The sequence below is a fragment of the Mandrillus leucophaeus genome, unplaced genomic scaffold (genome assembly GCF_000951045.1).
Source record: "Mandrillus leucophaeus isolate KB7577 unplaced genomic scaffold, Mleu.le_1.0 Scaffold15, whole genome shotgun sequence".
NCBI lineage: Eukaryota > Metazoa > Chordata > Mammalia > Primates > Cercopithecidae > Mandrillus > Mandrillus leucophaeus.
The window spans coordinates 4,462,895-4,472,188 of NW_012101476.1; the positions used below are offsets into that span (position 1 = coordinate 4,462,895).

General features: G+C 47.9%; 1 long non-coding RNA gene across 1 annotated transcript; it reads left to right on the forward strand.

Moving 5' to 3' along the window:
• Window positions 1–326: 326 nt before the first annotated feature.
• Window positions 327–5,874, forward strand: LOC105535706. The gene is made up of 3 exons (XR_001005485.1): window positions 327–550; window positions 5,227–5,337; window positions 5,464–5,874. It is a non-coding gene; the product is annotated as an uncharacterized LOC105535706 (long non-coding RNA).
• The last annotated feature ends 3,420 nt before the right edge of the window (window positions 5,875–9,294 follow it).

The window sequence follows — 9,294 nt, forward strand, 5'->3', positions numbered from 1 at the left end:
GCCCAGGCTGGAGTGCAGTGGCCGGATCTCGGCTCACTGCAAGCTCCGCCTCCCGGGTTCCCGCCATTCTCCTGCCTCAGCCTCCCGAGTGGCTGGGACTACAGGCGCCGCCACCTCGCCCGGCTAGTTTTTTGTATTTTTAGTAGAGACGGGGTTTCACTGTGTTAGCAGGATGGTCTCGATCTCCTGACCTCATGATCCGCCCGTCTCGGCCTCCCGAAGTGCTGGAATTACAAGCATGAGCCACCGTGCCCGGCCGTGACGTGATTCTTTTCTTAGATCGTACAACCAAGGTGCTGATACTGGCATAGTAATTCCCGGTTGCCATTTTCTGACATTTGAAAAGAGCTGAAGATACGCCCCTTGGATGCCTGCAGAGCAGCTCTGGGGCTTCAGCTGATGACTCAGGGTAGCCACTGAATATGGTGCTCATAGAGGGTGCCACCTGGACTCCACTCTCCTTTCTCTCTGGGATCATAGCTTCCAAGGTGTTCTGTGGCCTGTCGGCCAATTCCAGCAGCTCAGCATGCAGAAGACCGAGGAGCCATTGGTCAGTGTAGGAGGCGCCTGGCATTTTGGAGATGGGATCCAGAGGTCTCTTCACACCTAATGCCCCTTCCCCTCTTGTGCCAGCTTGATGCTGACTTCATTGTGTTTGGACTGGTGGGCCCATAGGAGGAGAAAGGCTGGGCCTGGGTTGGGTAGGTGGATAGAACCCAAGGAATCTCTTTATTTCTTCTCCTGTCTTTCTAGGAGAGTAGAGTTTGATTTAAATGGAAAAGCATGAACTTTTTCTTTCCTCGTTACTCAAGGGCTGGCTCTAAGGGGCAGATACTAGGTGAAGTGGAAAGACTGAACACCGAGTGAAATGGGAGGGCTGTGGTTTTCAATCTTTAAAACTAGTGTCCTTGGAGGAGTAAAATGGCATGGAGCCAGCCTCAGCCACTCAATCACCCTTCCCCTTTGCTGGTGTTTGTTCACCAAACAGAAACTTTTTGCAATGAAGGGCTTGAATATTTGATACTATAACAATCTTTTTTTTTGTGTTGAAGAAGGGCCAGGTACAGTAACTCATGACTGTAATCCCAGTGCTTCAGGAGGCCAAAGCAGGTGGATCACTTGAGTCCAGGAGTTCAAGACTAGCCTGGGCAACGTGGCAAGAAGCCTCTCTCTACAAAAATATAGTTGGGTGTGGTGGTGTGTGCCTATGGTCCCAGCTACTCAGAAAGCCAAGGTGGGAAGATGGCTTGAGCCCAAAAGATCAAGGCTGCTGAGAACTATGATCATACCTCCAACCTGGGCAACAGAGTGAGACCCCATCTCTAAAAAGGAAAAAAAAAAAAAAGGAGGATGGTGCTGAAGTTGAGTTCCCAGTGGTTTGAAGAATTTGTTCTGATGGCTTTGGTAGCTGGTTTTTGTAGACACCAAGTGTCTAGCTAAATAACAGATCATGAAATAGAGGGGTTTGAAATTGTAACAGGAGCTATTTTCATGAGTTACCACAATCCTATCATGAGAGAATAACCACTGCAACATACACACACCACAATGCTCAAATCTGACTGTTCTCACCTTTGACTGCCAAGGTGTTTTCCACGGAAATTCTCCTTTGGCTCGGCACAGGCCTAGATTTCCGGATGCCACGCATGACACACTTTTTTGCAGTAGAGGCATATTTAATACGCGCTGATAGCCGCTGCTGTTCTGTCTTAGACACTTTAACTGAACTTTCATATTTTGTACTTGTGCCCTGAGGCAATTTAATTAGGAAAGTTGCAATGTGATGTGCAAAAATGATAAATAAGTAAATGATATCTAATTTCCAAAAGAGGGCAGCAGCAATGGGGACTCATGGTCCCCAGAGTCCCTCTTCATGTGACCCTCATGAAATCCTTGCAATTCTGCCATTCTTCTGTACGTCCCTGAGTGAGGCAGTCCCATGGTAAGGTGCTATTAAAGAAATCATACGTATTCCCTCACACACACAGAATAAAATGAACATTAAGAACGGTATCACTTCTTCCTGCAGTTATCACTGTTTATGAGACCATCACACATTTCCTTTGTTTTTATCGGTCCCCATGTGAAATTCTGACTCTTTGGAGCCTTTTGCCCCATTTGTTTGTTCAGACCCAGCCCTTGCTGGGACCACAGAGAGAAGCCTATGAGAGTGGCCAGTCTCTCACCTGCACCTCCCGTCCTCAAACACACATACTGCACTGGGTTCTTCTTCTTCTTCTTCTTCTTTTTTTTTTTTTTTTGACAGAGTTTTGCTCTGTCGCCCAGGCTGGAGCGCAGTGGCGTGATCTCGGCTCACTGCAAGCTCCACCTCCTGGGTTCATGTCATTCTGCCTCAGCCTCCCGAGTAGCTGGGACTACAGGTGCCCACCACCAAGCCCGGCTAATTTTTTGTATTTTTAGTAGAGACGGGGTTTCATCGTGTTAACCAGGATGCCCTCGTCTTGATCTCCTGACCTCGTGATCCACCTGCCTCGGCCTCCCAAAGTGCTGGGATTACAGGCGTGAGCCACTGCGCCCGGCCTGGGTTCTTCTTAGTAATGACCTCTGGGGTTCTAGCAACTCCAAGATTCAGAAATGCTCAGAACCATGGTTCAGGCCCTGGCCCTTTCCCAGTGCAAACTTCCTGCCTCTCTTCAAGAAGACAAGGTCAAGGTAGAGAAACCCAGGGAACCTGCACAACCTCAACTCGCCTCCTGCGGCCAGGGGATAAACTCAGGAAGCAGGAGAGGGAGGCGTGATGATATATGGCCCCAGACATTGCCAAGGTAATCAGAGAAGACTGTCAAGCAACCAAGTGTTAGAAAAGGGATACTGTGCCCTTTTAGCATTGAAAAAGGCAAAGTCCCATCAACCTGAAAAGAAAGTGAATGTCTCAGGCAGGCAAAATAAGGGTTTTCAGTCAAAACTGATCCAAGTCATGTAAAGTGAGTCTGAATTTGTGAGCTTGTGTGTGTATGTGTGTGTGTTTTGTTTTGTTTTGAGACAGTCTCACTCTGTCACCCAGGTTGGAATGCAGTGGTGTGATCTTGGCTCAATGCAACTTCTGCCTCGCAGCTTCAAGTGGTTCTCATGCCTCAGCCTCCCGAGCAGCTGGGACTACAGGTGCCTGCCACCAAGCCTGGATAATTTTTGTTTGTTTGTTTTGGTATTTTTAGTAGAGATGGGGTTTTGCTGTGTTGGCCAGGCTGGTCTTGAACTCCTGGCCCCAAATGATCCACCTGCCTCAGCCTCCAAAAGTGCTGAGATTGCAGGCATGAACCACCGTGCCTGGCCTTTGGGTGAGGTTTTTAAAAGACAAAACAAAACTTAATGCATCCCTGCTTGAGAAGTTTCTGCCACCCTCCTCTGTGGCATGATGGCCTCCATCATGGCACTGGATGCCCCTTCTCTCTTATCCACAGTGGTGATGCCAGGCCTGGGGAGATCGCCTAGAGGCGTGTCATCCACATGACATGAGTGGGGTTTGGGGACTGACACATTGCTCTAGAAAGTGCAGGGGCTTTGGGAGTGGCACAGGGATGAAAGGAGAGAGAATATGGGAAGGGGATGTGATGGAGAAAGCTGAGAGGAGGTGGCCCTGGAGAATGAGGGAACACATGTATAGAGGACCCCCTCAAACTCCATGAAGTGAGACTTCACATGCAAATATTTTCACCCTGAATTTCCCTTCTCTCCCTCAGAGATGGTCCTCTCACCTCCTCCAATTCTCTCTGGGTAAATACTGCTGTCACCTGCTGTTTGTGTGTGCATGTTCATTTAGGGGAACCTAGGTCTAGGCAGTGTCTGGAACACGTGAAGGAGTTGCTCCTCCTCCTCCACAGTCAGGAGCAGGAAACTCACCTTTTAGATGGGTACAGAGACAGGTAAGCGTTTTTGCAGAAAGCCAGAGCCAGCCAATGCCAGCAGCGGAGGAATTCAGACAGGGGTTTGATCATGCTAAGAAGGACCATGGAGAGTTTGAAAGACCCTAAGACTTAGAATGTAAAAACATGACAGCCCCTGTGCAGGAGGGTCTGCCCGTCCTAGGGATGTGGATAGGTAGAGAATGAAGAGGAAGTGCTCAGAGGTTCTGACTACTGTGCAGAAAGGAAGCTATGGAGCTTCATGCAGAGAAGCATCCCCCACCCTAGGGAGGCTTCATGTAGCCTTGGCTTCCTGAACATTCTCGAATCCTTCTAAAATGTCCAGAAAACAACCAATTTAGCCAAAGGTTAAATTGAAGACCATAAATTTATATAAAGGTTGATCAAACAGCAGAACATCAAGTCTTAGGCCCAACACAGAAGGTGTCATCGCAAGACAGGGTGTGGCTTGGACAGCAGCCCCCAAATTTAGAAGCCATCCAAACCTTTCCTTCCGGGGCAGGGCGCTCTGGGCCTAGCTCACAGGGCATGCTCCTAAGGCTAGCTATTTTTCTGCTACTACCCTGGCTAAGAGAGACATATAAGGGCTGGATGTAAACTCCCAGAGGGCATCTCCTGGGCTGCAGGAGGTGCAGCATGAGGTCAGGTGGGAAGCAAGGTTTGTACTGAGATATTGAATAGAGGACCAAGAATACAGAACTGGAGGACTATGGGTGAAAAAGGTGCAGACCAGGCTGTATTATGGAAGTGGTTTCCATCCATCTCTCCATCCATGTGAACTTGCCCACTGTCCAGCTGTGTGATCTGATGAGCCCAGGTTTCTGGCAAAATACAAAGGCTCAGACCCTCTGGAATGTTTGAATTTCTGAATTGAGAAAAGTGGGCACCCATACAATGTGTCCAACCCTACATCCAGCTTTCTCATTCCCTTGCATGATCTGTACATATCTCACACCCCAAGGGCAATTCTTTGTGATTTTTCTCCCATACTTGGACGTTCTTGCCTCAAACTCCTACAGGGTCCCACCTCTCCTCTGCTGGCTTGCTCCAATACACTCTTCATGAAAACTTTCCTATGGCCCCAAACTGGAAGCATTTTTCTCTCTCTCAAATGCCGTATTTTTCTTTTGTGGTGAAGATGTGTGTATTTGTCTTCTTACGCTACTCATGACCTTGAAAGCAGAAAGCTGAAGGTATTCGGGTGTCTAGCAGAGACTACACAGTAGGTGCTCACTCCCTCATACATTTCTTGATTCTATAAACTTGAAAGCCAGGGACTGTTCTAGGCACTGAGGACACAGAGGTAATAGGACACCATTTCCCTCTTTCGTATGCTTGTTAGGAATTCAACACAACATGAAATAATCGACAAATTCGGGAAATGGTAATCTGACCATCCCCAGTTACAAATGATGTTTCATGCTACCTTCTATTCCTGCCCTCATAAATCAAGGTAATTACTTAGCAATCTGGCTATGCCTTGTAAGGCAAAAGAGCTGTTCATTTCTTGTGTCAAATGGTGAACAGGGAGGGTGAGGAAAATGGTAAATAACCCTGCCTCCCATCTGTGCCCAATCAGTTCTAAATCTTCAGGAAAAAATGCACTCAGGATCGCCAGAGAAATGTCCTTCCAACCGTGCATGGAAAGGTAGGATTTTTTTGCAGCGGGTAAGGGGCTGGCTAGAGTTAAGTGTGTGCTGAGCTTTTGTGTTTGAAAGTGAGCCTGTGCGCTTCTAACGGACTGAAAGGTTTCCTTGCCTTCTCCGATCTTACAGCAAGGACAGCAAAGCCTTCCAGGCCTGCCTGTGACATGCTCTGCACATTCTAAAGATGCCTGTGCAATGGAAAACACCACTGTCTGCTCCAGCACAGCTGCCATCCTTCCATCTTATCGACCTTAATGCAACAACTCCTCATGGGCAGAGATCTTAAAATGTGTTCTTGCCAGAAGAGAGACTCAAAGATGGGACAAACGGATCCTTTAAATGCCCGTTAAAATGGAAACGGACGCAGTATAGTCAGAGGACTGTGACAGCTAAGAACATAGTCTCTGGAGCAAATCTGCATAGGTGGCAACCCCAAGCGCATGAGGTCCTAGTTGTATGAACTTAGGTAAGTACAGAGGGTTTGTACTTCTCTATACCTCCTCTCTAAATGGAGTCAATAAAATAACTTACCTTAGAAGTATTATTGTATTAAATGAATTAACATTTGTCAGGGGCTTAGAATAGTGCCTGGCGGTCACCACGTGAGTGTTTATTAAATTAAAAACAAAAACAAAAACAGAAACAAAAACCCTAAAACTTTATCTCTTTAGGAAAAGAAAAAGAGAACATATATCCCCCTACCTTTTGATTTCCAACAGTCCACTGAGAGGCCAACATTATTTGCAGGGAAAGAAAAGGGGTAAGTTTTATCATATACAGTACATTTTTATGCTTACTACTCTCTTAAACTGAAGGAAAACATCCGAAGAGGGAAAAAGGAGTCTTCCCCGAAGGCTACTTAAATAAAACCCGAATAAATGAAAGCTCTGTAGGTAATTTAACCCTCTGGATAGAATGGCACAATTTCTACACCCTTAATGAGTATCACGTGCGTTCCTGTGGGGAGAGAAATTCCCCAAATTGGTCCTCTTTATGTCTTGTTTCCTTCTTGATGTGCAATTTCATCTTTCTGGGGCCTATATAAATCTCTCCCAGCCTGTATTATCTTCCCATTATGAGCCAGAGGCCATAATGACAGCCACCTGTTTTAATGACAGAGCCAGGATGGCATGGTTTTCAGTGGAGTGTTGTTAATCTGGGTAACCTTTCCCTTCAGGAATGCCATCCCCACCCTCTCACAGCTACGTGCCAGTTCCAGAGCACCTGTTCCCCTCTACTTTGAAAAGGTAAATGCCTCCCCAAGGGGGCTCCCCTGCCTACAGCCCAATCCCCTGCTACACAATTTGTATAAATCTTGCACTTTCGGTCGCTATGGTTTTCTCAATCAAAGCAGCAGGGGGAAAACGTGGGAGGTGGAAACGTGTTGTTTGAGGGTATGCATTAACATCCCATAATAGCCCAGCCAGAAATTTGTCAACATCATTAACAGCCCCTTTCCCGGGGCTTCTATCCTGGAGCGGCTGCTGATGGGCCCTCGCTGTGACTCCTCCAGGACATTAGGTGTGTGGGATCAACGGCACCACAGGGTTCATGCCAGTGACTGCCAGTGACACCATTCACTGCTCAAATACACCCAGAGAGGCGCTCCCGGAGCTCTGGCTGCCTCCACTGAGCCCCAGTGACATTCCCAGGCTCCCTGATACTGACTAGGTGGCTAAACATGGATTTCACCTTCAAAGCGGTGCTAGCAAGCCCACCTAAGTCAGGCCCAGGTAGCTCTTGGCTTGTCTCCGGTCCTGGGCACACAGTGTGGTGTAAACTGGAAATCAGATGGGCCTTGGTGCAGAGCTGGCTCTTCGTCTTACAAGCTGGAAGACCGCAGGTAGGGCTTGTCACTTCCCTAACAAAATGCTGTGATGCCTATAGGTGACATATGCTGGGGTCTGGTCAAGAGCAGGTACTCAGGGCAAGTTACCTGCTTTCCTCCCTCCCATGATACCTAAGACCTGCTTATCCGCGGAGGCCCAAGGCTACTGCATGAGGCCGAAGGAGGGAAATGCTGTCAGCTTACCCCTCCACCAAATAACCTTGTTCCCCCTGCCTCTATGCTGGGTCCCCTGGCAGTGTCCCCACTGCTCCCATCCATTCTTTTTTTTTTTTTTTTTTGAGACGGAGTCTCGCTATGTCGCCCAGGCTGGGGTGCAGTGGCCGCGATCTCGGCTCACCGCAAGCTCCGCCTCCCAGGTTCACACCATTCTCCCGCCTCAGCCTCCGAGTAGCTGGGACTACAGGCGGCCGCCACCTCGCCCGGCTAGTTTTTTTTTTTTTTTGTATTTTTAGTAGAGACGGGGTTTCACCGTGTTCGCCAGGATGGTCTCGATCTCCTGACCTCGTGATCCACCCACCTCGGCCTCCCAAAGTGCTGGGATTACAGGCTTGAGCCACCGCGTTCGGCCTGCTCCCATCCATTCTTAGGCCGAATGTCTAAAACTCCCTGAGGCCCCAGTCCCACACACTGCTCTGAATCCACACACCTCTTTCCTGCTTCCATCCTAGTTCAGATGGAAGCCTGGGCTCTCCTCTCAGGCTGATCCCGTCTGTGCCCTGGATCCCATGCCCTCTTGCCTTCTCAGGGACTCTGCCCCCTTCCCCCTTCTCCTGGTGCCTTCTATGCATTTAGATAAGTAAGTTTCTCCTCTCTTTAAGAAACATCTGGCTGGGTGCAGGGACTCATGCCTATAATTCCAGCAGTTTGGGAGGCCGAGGCAGGTGGCTCACCTGAGGTCAGCTGTTCGAGACCAGCCTGGCCAACATGGAAAAACCCCCTTTTCTACTAAAAATACAAAAAAATACTCAGGCGTGGTGGTGCACACCTGTAATCCCAGCTGCTCGGGGGGCTGAGGCAGGAGAATCACTTGAACCTGGGAAGTAGAGGTTGCAGTGAGCTGAGATCATGCCACTGCACTCCAGTCTGGGTGACAGAGTGAGACTGTCTCAAAAAAAAAAAAAAAAAAAAAAAAAAGAAAAGAGCAATGTTGGGTAGCTGATATAGCTAGTTCTTCAAGAACAGTGTTTTGCCTCAGGCTCCAGAGTCCTTCTAGAGCATCTCAATCTTTCCTAGCACATGCCTAGATGGTAAGACTGATTCCCTATCCTAATCTGCTCGTCCTTGTAAGAAATATGCACTTGAGTTTCTACTCCTCCCATTGTATGTAGCTCTCGGGTCCACGTGACTTTTTCCTTTCAGAGCTCAACTAACTCACTCTTCCTTCGGCCCCATATGGGATTTCTGCCCCTCACAGGTAGCAACTTAATAGGAATACTCTTACCAAATGCTAGAGGTTCAGTCTAGGTTTCATTGCTGGCAGCACAGAAAGCCAATCACTGAGACAAGTATTGTCAGGAAGAAGACCTTATTCAGGTGACATCAGTTGGAGAGATGGGAGACAAACCCCAAATCTGTCCCCTCACCAGTGACAAAGTTAATGGTTTATATAGCCAGGAAGGACAAGCAAGAGGAGTTGGTTAACAGGCAGCAGGTGCATTTCATTGTACAAATATAAGTTTCTGAAGCTTCAGTTCTATGGGCATCCCACCTTGTTGGAAAATGGTTCAATACTTGTGGATCCTGCCCTGAGCTTCCACTTGGCTTGAACTCTGGTTTGTTTTTGACCACAATGGGACAGTTTCCAATTATCAAGAAATAGTTAATCTGATCATATTTTCTTGACCCTATGATTTAGTCTTCATTCTCAAGGTATTAGTCCACATCACCACAAATAATTAAGAATTTGTCCTAGAAC